Source organism: Denticeps clupeoides, chromosome 5 (assembly GCF_900700375.1).
Source record: "Denticeps clupeoides chromosome 5, fDenClu1.1, whole genome shotgun sequence".
Classification (NCBI taxonomy): domain Eukaryota; kingdom Metazoa; phylum Chordata; class Actinopteri; order Clupeiformes; family Denticipitidae; genus Denticeps; species Denticeps clupeoides.
Window position 1 is genome coordinate 23,964,243 of NC_041711.1, and position 12,046 is coordinate 23,976,288.

The following is a 12,046-nucleotide window of genomic DNA, read 5'->3' on the forward strand; positions in this document are numbered from 1 at the left end:
TGATGAGCCTGCAAGCAACAGTCACACTGTAAAATTAATCCAAGCTGTTCATTGTAGATCACTGTAAAGCACAAAACAATGACTAGACTTTGGCAGATCCATTTATAGCACTTGAAAATGGGAGGCACCCCTCTGAAGATTCAACTTTATATTCAAAAAGACCTTTTTTCACAAAATCAAATCAGAAGTTAACAGGAGGTGAGAGCCAGTCATTGGGCTTGTCCGGGATTTGAACCCGGGACCTCTCGCACCCGAAGCGAGAATCATACCTCTAGACCAACAAGCCAACAGTACCAAACGCATGCACACAAATAGGTCAATGTAAAAAAAGAAAACAATGTAAAGCGTGACTGTAAAAAAATCCCAGAAATTCAATAAAAAACATCAACTCAACAAAAACTATTAAATGGTCTTGACCAAGTTGTGAACCTGGGACCTCTTGCAACCATAGCGCTAGACCAATAATCTAAGTGCTACATCCTTTTTGAAGTAGGAGTAGTAGATAAACGCACCCATAACGACATCAGAACTGAAAACGTATGACTTAGTCGTGTCCATTATTTTGACAATAAAAGGCAGGACCTGTTGCACCCAAAGCGAGAACCATAGCCCCACACCAACAAGGCATTAACAAACAAAATCTTAAGACAACACGGTTCAAACAAATGATTCGAGTTGCACTAGAAAGTATTAGTGGTAAAAGGTATTCAACACTGTTAGAACTTTTAACAGGGCTCGTCCGGGATTTGAACCCGGGACCTCTCGCACCCAAAGCGAGAATCATACCCCTAGACCAACGAGCCATGACGAAGATGTTCATACTGTAAAAATAATCCATAACAGTCTATGTAGATCGCCTTAAAGCACATAATGATGGAAAGAATTTGGCTGAATTTTTAAAAGTTTTAAAAACCTTTCGCAACCTAAGAAGGAATTATACTGTTACATCAACAAGCCATCGGCACCCAAAATGTGCAGAATGATAGGTCAAAGGCAATATAAAGAGCGGCAGTAGATAACACCAGGAATTCAACCAAAACATTTAGCAATAAGAACTTTTAACAGGGCTCGTCCGGGATTTGAACCCGGGACCTCTCGCACCCAAAGCGAGAATCATACCCCTAGACCAAGGAGCCAAGTATTAACAATGCATTCACTTATAAGCTCTAGACATACTGAAAAAAAAAAAAAAAGACAAAGGTGCATTCTATAAACTGACTATAACGTGCACTTTACCAAAGTCTGTAAATCTTAAATAACGATAGATTCAATCTTTGAAGATGACATCAGATCATTGATGAAGTAGTCTTTGTCACTTTAACACATGTAGATTTAGGCATAGACTGGCAAAATCCACAAAGCGGCTCTGACTGCTCAAGACATTTTTCTGTTTACATTATTGGAGTAAAAACAGAGCATGTCAGAAGTGGGATTTGAACCCACGCCTCCATATGGAGACCAGAAAGCCCAAGTACTAGGAAGGAATTTCACCTTGAGTCTGGCGCCTTAGACCGCTCGGCCATTCTGACTACCTTAGAACTTCACCCGTGCATTGCTTCAATAGTAAAATCTAAACCAATTGCATGAACTTTTTGTTCTGAATAACTTGTTTAGCCAAATATTGTCAAATGACTGTGTACTCTGAAGGGTGCGATTAGGCCTGTATAAAATTTGAATCCAGGATCTATTGTACCCAAAGCGAGAGTCATAGCTCCAGACCAACAAGGCATTGACAGTCAAAATCTCAAGACAAAAGGGTCCAGACAAGTGATCAGTAAGTGATAGTAAGAATTAAACAACAACAAAAAAAGCTCGTTCAGGATATGAACGGGGATCTGTAACAGCCTAAGCTAGAACCAAAACCCTAGACTGATGAGCCTGCAAGCAACAGTCACACTGTAAAATTAATCCAAGCTGTTCATTGTAGATCACTGTAAAGCACAAAACAATGATTAGACTTTGGCAGATCCATTTATAGCACTTGAAAATGGGAGGCACCCCTCTGAAGATTCAACTTTATATTCAAAAAGACCTTTTTTCACAAAATCAAATCAGAAGTTAACAGGAGGTGAGAGCCAGTCATTGGGCTTGTCCTGGATTTGAACCCGGGACCTCTCGCACCCGAAGCGAGAATCATACCTCTAGACCAACAAGCCAACAGTACCAAACGCATGCACACAAATAGGTCAATGTAAAAAAAGAAACAATGTAAAGCGTGACTGTAAAAAATCCCAGAAATTCAATAAAAAACATCAACTCAACAAAAACTATTAAATGGTCTTGACCAAGTTGTGAACCTGGGACCTCTTGCAACCATAGCGCTATACCAATAATCTAAGTGCTACATCCTTTTTGAAGTAGGAGTAGTAGATAAACGCACCCATAACAACGTCGGAACTGAAAACGTATGACTTAGTCGTGTCCATTATTTTGACAATAAAAGGCAGGACCTGTTGCACCCAAAGCGAGAACCATAGCCCCACACCAACAAGGCATTAACAAACAAAATCTTAAGACAACACGGTTCAAACAAATGATTCGAGTTGCACTAGAAAGTATTAGTGGTAAAAGGTATTCAACACTGTTAGAACTTTTAACAGGGCTCGTCCGGGATTTGAACCCGGGACCTCTCGCACCCTAAGCGAGAATCATACCCCTAGACCAACGAGCCATGACGAATATGTTCATACTGTAAAAATAATCCATAACGGTCTATGTAGATCGCCTTAAAGCACATAATGATGGAAAGAATTTGGCTGAATTTTTAAAAGTTTTAAAAACCTTTCGCAACCTAAGAAGGAATTATACTGTTACATCAACAAGCCATCGGCACCCAAAATGTGCAGAATGATAGGTCAAAGGCAATATAAAGAGCGGCAGTAGATAACACCAGGAATTCAACCAAAACATTTAGCAATAAGAACTTTTAACAGGGCTCGTCCGGGATTTGAACCCGGGACCTCTCGCACCCAAAGCGAGAATCATACCCCTAGACCAAGGAGCCAAGTATTAACAATGTATTCACTTATAAGCTCTAGACATACTGAAAAAAAAAAAAAAAGACAAAGGTGCATTCTATAAACTGACTATAACGTGCACTTTACCAAAGTCTGTAAATCTTAGATAACGATAGATTCAATTTTTGAAGATGACATCAGATCATTGATGAAGTAGTCTTTGTCACTTTAACACATGTAGATTTAGGCATAGACTGGCAAAATCCACAAAGCGGCTCTGACTGCTCAAGACATTTTTCTGTTTACATTATTGGAGTAAAAACAGAGCATGTCAGAAGTGGGATTTGAACCCACGCCTCCATATGGAGACCAGAAAGCCCAAGTACTAGGAAGGAATTTCACCTTGAGTCTGGCGCCTTAGACCGCTCGGCCATTCTGACTACCTTAGAACTTCACCCGTGCATTGCTTCAATAGTAAAATCTAAACCAATTGCATGAACTTTTTGTTCTGAATAACTTGTTTAGCCAATTATTGTCAAATGACTGTGTACTCTGAAGGGTGCGATTAGGCCTGTATAAAATTTGAATCCAGGATCTATTGTACCCAAAGCGAGAGTCATAGCTCCAGACCAACAAGGCATTGACAGTCAAAATCTCAAGACAAAAGGGTCCGGACAAGTGATCAGTAAGTGATAGTAAGAATTAAACAACAACAAAAAAAGCTCGTTCAGGATATGAACGGGGATCTGTAACAGCCTAAGCTAGAACCAAAACCCTAGACTGATGAGCCTGCAAGCAACAGTCACACTGTAAAATTAATCCAAGCTGTTCATTGTAGATCACTGTAAAGCACAAAACAATGATTAGACTTTGGCAGATCCATTTATAGCACTTGAAAATGGGAGGCACCCCTCTGAAGATTCAACTTTATATTCAAAATGACCTTTTTTCACAAAATCAAATCAGAAGTTAACAGGAGGTGAGAGCAGTCATTGGGCTTGTCCTGGATTTGAACCCGGGACCTCTCGCACCCGAAGCGAAGAATCATACCTCTAGACCAACAAGCCAACAGTACCAAACAGCATGCACACAAATAGGTCAATGTAAAAAAAGAAAACAGTGTAAAGCGTGACTGTAAAAAAACCCAGAAATTCAATAAAAAACATCAACTCAACCAAAACTATTAAATGGTCTTGACCAAGTTGTGAACCTGGGACGTCTTGCAACCATAGCGCTAGACCAATAATCTAAGTGCTACATCCTTTTTGAAGTAGGAGTAGTAGATAAACGCACCCATAACGACGTCGGAACTGAAAACGTATGACTTAGTCGTGTCCATTATTTTGACAATAAAAGGCAGGACCTGTTGCACCCAAAGCGAGAACCATAGCCCCACACCAACAAGGCATTAACAAACAAAATCTTAAGACAACACGGTTCAAACAAATGATTCGAGTTGCACTAGAAAGTATTAGTGGTAAAAGGTATTCAACACTGTTAGAACTTTTAACAGGGCTCGTCCGGGATTTGAACCCGGGACCTCTCGCACCCTAAGCGAGAATCATACCCCTAGACCAACGAGCCATGACGAAGATGTTCATACTGTAAAAATAATCCATAACGGTCTATGTAGATCGCCTTAAAGCACATAATGATGGAAAGAATTTGGCTGAATTTTTAAAAGTTTTAAAAACCTTTCGCAACCTAAGAAGGAATTATACTGTTACATCAACAAGCCATCGGCACCCAAAATGTGCAGAATGATAGGTCAAAGGCAATATAAAGAGCGGCAGTAGATAACACCAGGAATTCAACCAAAACATTTAGCAATTAGAACTTTTAACAGGGCTCGTCCGGGATTTGAACCCGGGACCTCTCGCACCCAAAGCGAGAATCATACCCCTAGACCAAGGAGCCAAGTATTAAAAATTTATTCACTTATAAGCTCTAGACATACTGAAAAAAAAAAAAAAAGACAAAGGTGCATTCTATAAACTGACTATAACGTGCACTTTACCAAAGTCTGTAAATCTTAGATAACGATAGATTCAATTTTTGAAGATGACATCAGATCATTGATGAAGTAGTCTTTGTCACTTTAACACATGTAGATTTAGGCATAGACTGGCAAAATCCACAAAGCGGCTCTGACTGCTCAAGACATTTTTCTGTTTACATTATTGGAGTAAAAACAGAGCATGTCAGAAGTGGGATTTGAACCCACGCCTCCATATGGAGACCAGAAAGCCCAAGTACTAGGAAGGAATTTCACCTTGAGTCTGGCGCCTTAGACCGCTCGGCCATTCTGACTACCTTAGAACTGCACCCCTACATTGCTTCAATAGTAAAATCTAAACCAATTGCATGAACTTTTTGTTCTGAATAACTTGTTTAGCCAAATATTGTCAAATGACTGTGTACTCTGAAGGGTGCGATTAGGCCTGTATAAAATTTGAATCCAGGATCTATTGTACCCAAAGCGAGAGTCATAGCTCCAGACCAACAAGGCATTGACAGTCAAAATCTCAAGACAAAAGGGTCCAGACAAGTGATCAGTAAGTGATAGTAAGAATTAAACAACAACAAAAAAAGCTCGTTCAGGATATGAACGGGGATCTGTAACAGCCTAAGCTAGAACCAAAACCCTAGACTGATGAGCCTGCAAGCAACAGTCACACTGTAAAATTAATCCAAGCTGTTCATTGTAGATCACTGTAAAGCACAAAACAATGATTAGACTTTGGCAGATCCATTTATAGCACTTGAAAATGGGAGGCACCCCTCTGAAGATTCAACTTTATATTCAAAAAGACCTTTTTTCACAAAATCAAATCAGAAGTTAACAGGAGGTGAGAGCCAGTCATTGGGCTTGTCCTGGATTTGAACCAGGGACCTCTCGCACCCGAAGCAAGAATCATACCTCTAGACCAACAAGCCAACAGTACCAAACGCATGCACACAAATAGGTCAATGTAAAAAAAGAAAACAGTGTAAAGCGTGACTGTAAAAAAACCCAGAAATTCAATAAAAAACATCAACTCAACCAAAACTATTAAATGGTCTTGACCAAGTTGTGAACCTGGGACGTCTTGCAACCATAGCGCTAGACCAATAATCTAAGTGCTACATCCTTTTTGAAGTAGGAGTAGTAGATAAACGCACCCATAACAACGTCGGAACTGAAAACGTATGACTTAGTCGTGTCCATTATTTTGACAATAAAAGGCAGGACCTGTTGCACCCAAAGCGAGAACCATAGCCCCACACCAACAAGGCATTAACAAACAAAATCTTAAGACAACACGGTTCAAAAAAATGATTCGAGTTGCACTAGAAAGTATTAGTGGTAAAAGGTATTCAACACTGTTAGAACTTTTAACAGGGCTCGTCCGGGATTTGAACCCGGGACCTCTCGCACCCAAAGCGAGAATCATACCCCTAGACCAACGAGCCATGACGAAGATGTTCATACTGTAAAAATAATCCATAACGGTCTATGTAGATCGCCTTAAAGCACATAATGATGGAAAGAATTTGGCTGAATTTTTAAAAGTTTTAAAAACCTTTCGCAACCTAAGAAGGAATTATACTGTTACATCAACAAGCCATCGGCACCCAAAATGTGCAGAATGATAGGTCAAAGGCAATATAAAGAGCGGCAGTAGATAACACCAGGAATTCAACCAAAACATTCAGCAATTAGAACTTTTAACAGGGCTCGTCCGGGATTTGAACCCGGGACCTCTCGCACCCAAAGCGAGAATCATACCCCTAGACCAAGGAGCCAAGTATTAACAATGTATTCACTTATAAGCTCTAGACATACTGAAAAAAAAAAAAAAAAGACAAAGGTGCATTCTATAAACTGACTATAACGTGCACTTTACCAAAGTCTGTAAATCTTAGATAACGATAGATTCAATTTTGAAGATGACATCAGATCATTGATGAAGTAGTCTTTGTCACTTTAACACATGTAGATTTAGGCATAGACTGGCAAAATCCACAAAGCGGCTCTGACTGCTCAAGACATTTTTCTGTTTACATTATTGGAGTAAAAACAGAGCATGTCAGAAGTGGGATTTGAACCCACGCCTCCATATGGAGACCAGAAAGCCCAAGTACTAGGAAGGAATTTCACCTTGAGTCTGGCGCCTTAGACCGCTCGGCCATTCTGACTACCTTAGAACTGCACCCGTGCATTGCTTCAATAGTAAAATCTAAACCAATTGCATGAACTTTTTGTTCTGAATAACTTGTTTAGCCAAATATTGTCAAATGACTGTGTACTCTGAAGGGTGCGATTAGGCCTGTATAAAATTTGAATCCAGGATCTATTGTACCCAAAGCGAGAGTCATAGCTCCAGACCAACAAGGCATTGACAGTCAAAATCTCAAGACAAAAGGGTCCAGACAAGTGATCAGTAAGTGATAGTAAGAATTAAACAACAACAAAAAAAGCTCGTTCAGGATATGAACGGGGATCTGTAACAGCCTAAGCTAGAACCAAAACCCTAGACTGATGAGCCTGCAAGCAACAGTCACACTGTAAAATTAATCCAAGCTGTTCATTGTAGATCACTGTAAAGCACAAAACAATGATTAGACTTTGGCAGATCCATTTATAGCACTTGAAAATGGGAGGCACCCCTCTGAAGATTCAACTTTATATTCAAAATGACCTTTTTTCACAAAATCAAATCAGAAGTTAACAGGAGGTGAGAGCCATCATTGGGCTTGTCCTGGATTTGAACCCGGGACCTCTCGCACCCGAAGCAAGAATCATACCTCTAGACCAACAAGCCAACAGTACCAAACGCATGCACACAAATAGGTCAATGTAAAAAAAGAAAACAGTGTAAAGCGTGACTGTAAAAAAACCCAGAAATTCAATAAAAAACATCAACTCAACCAAAACTATTAAATGGTCTTGACCAAGTTGTGAACCTGGGACGTCTTGCAACCATAGCGCTAGACCAATAATCTAAGTGCTACATCCTTTTTGAAGTAGGAGTAGTAGATAAACGCACCCATAACAACGTCGGAACTGAAAACGTATGACTTAGTCGTGTCCATTATTTTGACAATAAAAGAGAGGACCTGTTGCACCCAAAGCGAGAACCATAGCCCCACACCAACAAGGCATTAACAAACAAAATCTTAAGACAACACGGTTCAAACAAATGATTCGAGTTGCACTAGAAAGTATTAGTGGTAAAAGGTATTCAACACTGTTAGAACTTTTAACAGGGCTCGTCCGGGATTTGAACCCGGGACCTCTCGCACCCTAAGCGAGAATCATACCCCTAGACCAACGAGCCATGACGAAGATGTTCATACTGTAAAAATAATCCATAACGGTCTATGTAGATCGCCTTAAAGCACATAATGATGGAAAGAATTTGGCTGAATTTTTAAAAGTTTTAAAAACCTTTCGCAACCTAAGAAGGAATTATACTGTTACATCAACAAGCCATCGGCACCCAAAATGTGCAGAATGATAGGTCAAAGGCAATATAAAGAGCGGCAGTAGATAACACCAGGAATTCAACCAAAACATTTAGCAATAAGAACTTTTAACAGGGCTCGTCCGGGATTTGAACCCGGGACCTCTCGCACCCAAAGCGAGAATCATACCCCTAGACCAAAAAGCCAAGTATTAACAATTTATTCACTTATAAGCTCTAGACATACTGAAAAAAAAAAAAAAAGACAAAGGTGCATTCTATAAACTGACTATAACGTGCACTTTACCAAAGTCTGTAAATCTTAGATAACGATAGATTCAATTTTTGAAGATGACATCAGATCATTGATGAAGTAGTCTTTGTCACTTTAACACATGTAGATTTAGGCATAGACTGGCAAAATCCACAAAGCGGCTCTGACTGCTCAAGACATTTTTCTGTTTACATTATTGGAGTAAAAACAGAGCATGTCAGAAGTGGGATTTGAACCCACGCCTCCATATGGAGACCAGAAAGCCCAAGTACTAGGAAGGAATTTCACCTTGAGTCTGGCGCCTTAGACCGCTCGGCCATTCTGACTACCTTAGAACTTCACCCGTGCATTGCTTCAATAGTAAAATCTAAACCAATTGCATGAACTTTTTGTTCTGAATAACTTGTTTAGCCAATTATTGTCAAATGACTGTGTACTCTGAAGGGTGCGATTAGGCCTGTATAAAATTTGAATCCAGGATCTATTGTACCCAAAGCGAGAGTCATAGCTCCAGACCAACAAGGCATTGACAGTCAAAATCTCAAGACAAAAGGGTCCAGACAAGTGATCAGTAAGTGATAGTAAGAATTAAACAACAACAAAAAAAGCTCGGTCAGGATATGAACCGGGATCTGTAACAGCCTAAGCTAGAACCAAAACCCTAGACTGATGAGCCTGCAAGCAACAGTCACACTGTAAAATTAATCCAAGCTGTTCATTGTAGATCACTGTAAAGCACAAAACAATGATTAGACTTTGGCAGATCCATTTATAGCACTTGAAAATGGGAGGCACCCCTCTGAAGATTCAACTTTATATTCAAAATGACCTTTTTTCACAAAATCAAATCAGAAGTTAACAGGAGGTGAGAGCCGTCATTGGGCTTGTCCTGGATTTGAACCGGGGACCTCTCGCACCCGAAGCAAGAATCATACCTCTAGACCAACAAGCCAACAGTACCAGACGCATGCACACAATTAGGTCAATGTAAAAAAAGAAAACAGTGTAAAGCGTGACTGTAAAAAAACCCAGAAATTCAATAAAAAACATCAACTCAACCAAAACTATTAAATGGTCTTGACCAAGTTGTGAACCTGGGACGTCTTGCAACCATAGCGCTAGACCAATAATCTAAGTGCTACATCCTTTTTGAAGTAGGAGTAGTAGATAAACGCACCCATAACAACGTCGGAACTGAAAACGTATGACTTAGTCGTGTCCATTATTTTGACAATAAAAGGCAGGACCTGTTGCACCCAAAGCGAGAACCATAGCCCCACACCAACAAGGCATTGACAGTCAAAATTGCTTCAATAGTAAAATCTAAACCAATTGCATGAACTTTTTGTTCTGAATAACTTGTTTAGCCAATTATTGTCAAATGACTGTGTACTCTGAAGGGTGCGATTAGGCCTGTATAAAATTTGAATCCAGGATCTATTGTACCCAAAGCGAGAGTCATAGCTCCAGACCAACAAGGCATTGACAGTCAAAATCTCAAGACAAAAGGGTCCAGACAAGTGATCAGTAAGTGATAGTAAGAATTAAACAACAACAAAAAAAGCTCGGTCAGGATATGAACCGGGATCTGTAACAGCCTAAGCTAGAACCAAAACCCTAGACTGATGTGCCTGCAAGCAACAGTCACACTGTAAAATTAATCCAAGCTGTTCATTGTAGATCACTGTAAAGCACAAAACAATGATTAGACTTTGGCAGATCCATTTATAGCACTTGAAAATGGGAGGCACCCCTCTGAAGATTCAACTTTATATTCAAAATGACCTTTTTTCACAAAATCAAATCAGAAGTTAACAGGAGGTGAGAGCCGTCATTGGGCTTGTCCTGGATTTGAACCGGGGACCTCTCGCACCCGAAGCAAGAATCATACCTCTAGACCAACAAGCCAACAGTACCAGACGCATGCACACAATTAGGTCAATGTAAAAAAAGAAAACAGTGTAAAGCGTGACTGTAAAAAAACCCAGAAATTCAATAAAAAACATCAACTCAACCAAAACTATTAAATGGTCTTGACCAAGTTGTGAACCTGGGACGTCTTGCAACCATAGCGCTAGACCAATAATCTAAGTGCTACATCCTTTTTGAAGTAGGAGTAGTAGATAAACGCACCCATAACAACGTCGGAACTGAAAACGTATGACTTAGTCGTGTCCATTATTTTGACAATAAAAGGCAGGACCTGTTGCACCCAAAGCGAGAACCATAGCCCCACACCAACAAGGCATTGACAGTCAAAATCTCAAGACAAAAGGGTCCAGACAAGTGATCAGTAAGTGATAGTAAGAATTAAACAACAACAAAAAAAGCTCGGTCAGGATATGAACCGGGATCTGTAACAGCCTAAGCTAGAACCAAAACCCTAGACTGATGAGCCTGCAAGCAAAAGTCACACTGTAAAATTAATCCAAGCTGTTCATTGTAGATCACTGTAAAGCACAAAACAATGACTAGACTTTGGCAGATCCATTTATAGCACTTGAAAATGGGAGGCACCCCTCTGAAGATTCAACTTTATATTCAAAATGACCTTTTTTCACAAAATCAAATCAGAAGTTAACAGGAGGTGAGAGCCGTCATTGGGCTTGTCCTGGATTTGAACCGGGGACCTCTCGCACCCGAAGCAAGAATCATACCTCTAGACCAACAAGCCAACAGTACCAAACGCATGCACACAAATAGGTCAATGTAAAAAAAGAAAACAGTGTAAAGCGTGACTGTAAAAAAACCCAGAAATTCAATAAAAAACATCAACTCAACAAAAACTATTAAATGGTCTTGACCAAGTTGTGAACCTGGGACGTCTTGCAACCATAGCGCTAGACCAATAATCTAAGTGCTACATCCTTTTTGAAGTAGGAGTAGTAGATAAACGCACCCATAACAACGTCGGAACTGAAAACGTATGACTTAGTCGTGTCCATTATTTTGACAATAAAAGGCAGGACCTGTTGCACCCAAAGCGAGAACCATAGCCCCACACCAACAAGGCATTAACAAACAAAATCTTAAGACAACACGGTTCAAACAAATGATTCGAGTTGCACTAGAAAGTATTAGTGGTAAAAGGTATTCAACACTGTTAGAACTTTTAACAGGGCTCGTCCGGTATTTGAACCCGGGACCTCTCGCACCCTAAGCGAGAATCATACCCCTAGACCAACGAGCCATGACGAAGATGTTCATACTGTAAAAATAATCCATAACAGTCTATGTAGATCGCCTTAAAGCACATAATGATGGAAAGAATTTGGCTGAATTTTTAAAAGTTTTAAAAACCTTTCGCAACCTAAGAAGGAATTATACTGTTACATCAACAAGCCATCGGCACCCAAAATGTGCAGAAT

At 40.0% G+C, this 12,046-nt stretch overlaps 24 non-coding genes across 24 annotated transcripts; all 24 read right to left on the minus strand.

Moving 5' to 3' along the window:
• Positions 1–214: 214 nt before the first annotated feature.
• trnap-cgg (transfer RNA proline (anticodon CGG)) lies at positions 215–286 on the minus strand. The gene has a single exon. It is a non-coding gene; the product is annotated as a tRNA-Pro (tRNA).
• A 445-nt stretch (positions 287–731) lies between these two features.
• Positions 732–803, minus strand: trnap-ugg (transfer RNA proline (anticodon UGG)). The gene has a single exon. It is a non-coding gene; the product is annotated as a tRNA-Pro (tRNA).
• Positions 804–1,064: 261 nt separating this feature from the next.
• trnap-ugg (transfer RNA proline (anticodon UGG)) lies at positions 1,065–1,136 on the minus strand. The gene has a single exon. It is a non-coding gene; the product is annotated as a tRNA-Pro (tRNA).
• Positions 1,137–1,418: 282 nt separating this feature from the next.
• Positions 1,419–1,529, minus strand: trnal-caa (transfer RNA leucine (anticodon CAA)). The gene is made up of 2 exons: positions 1,492–1,529; positions 1,419–1,464 (listed from the first exon to the last, which is right to left on the minus strand). It is a non-coding gene; the product is annotated as a tRNA-Leu (tRNA).
• A 555-nt stretch (positions 1,530–2,084) lies between these two features.
• Positions 2,085–2,156, minus strand: trnap-cgg (transfer RNA proline (anticodon CGG)). Its single transcript has one exon. It is a non-coding gene; the product is annotated as a tRNA-Pro (tRNA).
• Positions 2,157–2,599: 443 nt separating this feature from the next.
• trnap-agg (transfer RNA proline (anticodon AGG)) lies at positions 2,600–2,671 on the minus strand. The gene has a single exon. It is a non-coding gene; the product is annotated as a tRNA-Pro (tRNA).
• Positions 2,672–2,932: 261 nt separating this feature from the next.
• On the minus strand, positions 2,933–3,004 carry trnap-ugg (transfer RNA proline (anticodon UGG)). Its single transcript has one exon. It is a non-coding gene; the product is annotated as a tRNA-Pro (tRNA).
• Positions 3,005–3,286: 282 nt separating this feature from the next.
• Positions 3,287–3,397, minus strand: trnal-caa (transfer RNA leucine (anticodon CAA)). The gene is made up of 2 exons: positions 3,360–3,397; positions 3,287–3,332 (listed from the first exon to the last, which is right to left on the minus strand). It is a non-coding gene; the product is annotated as a tRNA-Leu (tRNA).
• A 554-nt stretch (positions 3,398–3,951) lies between these two features.
• Positions 3,952–4,024, minus strand: trnap-cgg (transfer RNA proline (anticodon CGG)). The gene has a single exon. It is a non-coding gene; the product is annotated as a tRNA-Pro (tRNA).
• Positions 4,025–4,469: 445 nt separating this feature from the next.
• On the minus strand, positions 4,470–4,541 carry trnap-agg (transfer RNA proline (anticodon AGG)). Its single transcript has one exon. It is a non-coding gene; the product is annotated as a tRNA-Pro (tRNA).
• A 261-nt stretch (positions 4,542–4,802) lies between these two features.
• trnap-ugg (transfer RNA proline (anticodon UGG)) lies at positions 4,803–4,874 on the minus strand. Its single transcript has one exon. It is a non-coding gene; the product is annotated as a tRNA-Pro (tRNA).
• Positions 4,875–5,156: 282 nt separating this feature from the next.
• trnal-caa (transfer RNA leucine (anticodon CAA)) lies at positions 5,157–5,267 on the minus strand. Its single transcript has 2 exons — positions 5,230–5,267; positions 5,157–5,202 (listed from the first exon to the last, which is right to left on the minus strand). It is a non-coding gene; the product is annotated as a tRNA-Leu (tRNA).
• A 555-nt stretch (positions 5,268–5,822) lies between these two features.
• trnap-cgg (transfer RNA proline (anticodon CGG)) lies at positions 5,823–5,894 on the minus strand. The gene has a single exon. It is a non-coding gene; the product is annotated as a tRNA-Pro (tRNA).
• Positions 5,895–6,338: 444 nt separating this feature from the next.
• Positions 6,339–6,410, minus strand: trnap-ugg (transfer RNA proline (anticodon UGG)). Its single transcript has one exon. It is a non-coding gene; the product is annotated as a tRNA-Pro (tRNA).
• Positions 6,411–6,671: 261 nt separating this feature from the next.
• On the minus strand, positions 6,672–6,743 carry trnap-ugg (transfer RNA proline (anticodon UGG)). Its single transcript has one exon. It is a non-coding gene; the product is annotated as a tRNA-Pro (tRNA).
• Positions 6,744–7,025: 282 nt separating this feature from the next.
• On the minus strand, positions 7,026–7,136 carry trnal-caa (transfer RNA leucine (anticodon CAA)). The gene is made up of 2 exons: positions 7,099–7,136; positions 7,026–7,071 (listed from the first exon to the last, which is right to left on the minus strand). It is a non-coding gene; the product is annotated as a tRNA-Leu (tRNA).
• Positions 7,137–7,690: 554 nt separating this feature from the next.
• Positions 7,691–7,762, minus strand: trnap-cgg (transfer RNA proline (anticodon CGG)). The gene has a single exon. It is a non-coding gene; the product is annotated as a tRNA-Pro (tRNA).
• Positions 7,763–8,206: 444 nt separating this feature from the next.
• On the minus strand, positions 8,207–8,278 carry trnap-agg (transfer RNA proline (anticodon AGG)). Its single transcript has one exon. It is a non-coding gene; the product is annotated as a tRNA-Pro (tRNA).
• Positions 8,279–8,539: 261 nt separating this feature from the next.
• On the minus strand, positions 8,540–8,611 carry trnap-ugg (transfer RNA proline (anticodon UGG)). Its single transcript has one exon. It is a non-coding gene; the product is annotated as a tRNA-Pro (tRNA).
• Positions 8,612–8,893: 282 nt separating this feature from the next.
• On the minus strand, positions 8,894–9,004 carry trnal-caa (transfer RNA leucine (anticodon CAA)). The gene is made up of 2 exons: positions 8,967–9,004; positions 8,894–8,939 (listed from the first exon to the last, which is right to left on the minus strand). It is a non-coding gene; the product is annotated as a tRNA-Leu (tRNA).
• A 554-nt stretch (positions 9,005–9,558) lies between these two features.
• trnap-cgg (transfer RNA proline (anticodon CGG)) lies at positions 9,559–9,630 on the minus strand. Its single transcript has one exon. It is a non-coding gene; the product is annotated as a tRNA-Pro (tRNA).
• Positions 9,631–10,514: 884 nt separating this feature from the next.
• Positions 10,515–10,586, minus strand: trnap-cgg (transfer RNA proline (anticodon CGG)). Its single transcript has one exon. It is a non-coding gene; the product is annotated as a tRNA-Pro (tRNA).
• Positions 10,587–11,280: 694 nt separating this feature from the next.
• Positions 11,281–11,352, minus strand: trnap-cgg (transfer RNA proline (anticodon CGG)). The gene has a single exon. It is a non-coding gene; the product is annotated as a tRNA-Pro (tRNA).
• Positions 11,353–11,796: 444 nt separating this feature from the next.
• trnap-agg (transfer RNA proline (anticodon AGG)) lies at positions 11,797–11,868 on the minus strand. Its single transcript has one exon. It is a non-coding gene; the product is annotated as a tRNA-Pro (tRNA).
• Between the last annotated feature and the right edge of the window lie 178 nt (positions 11,869–12,046).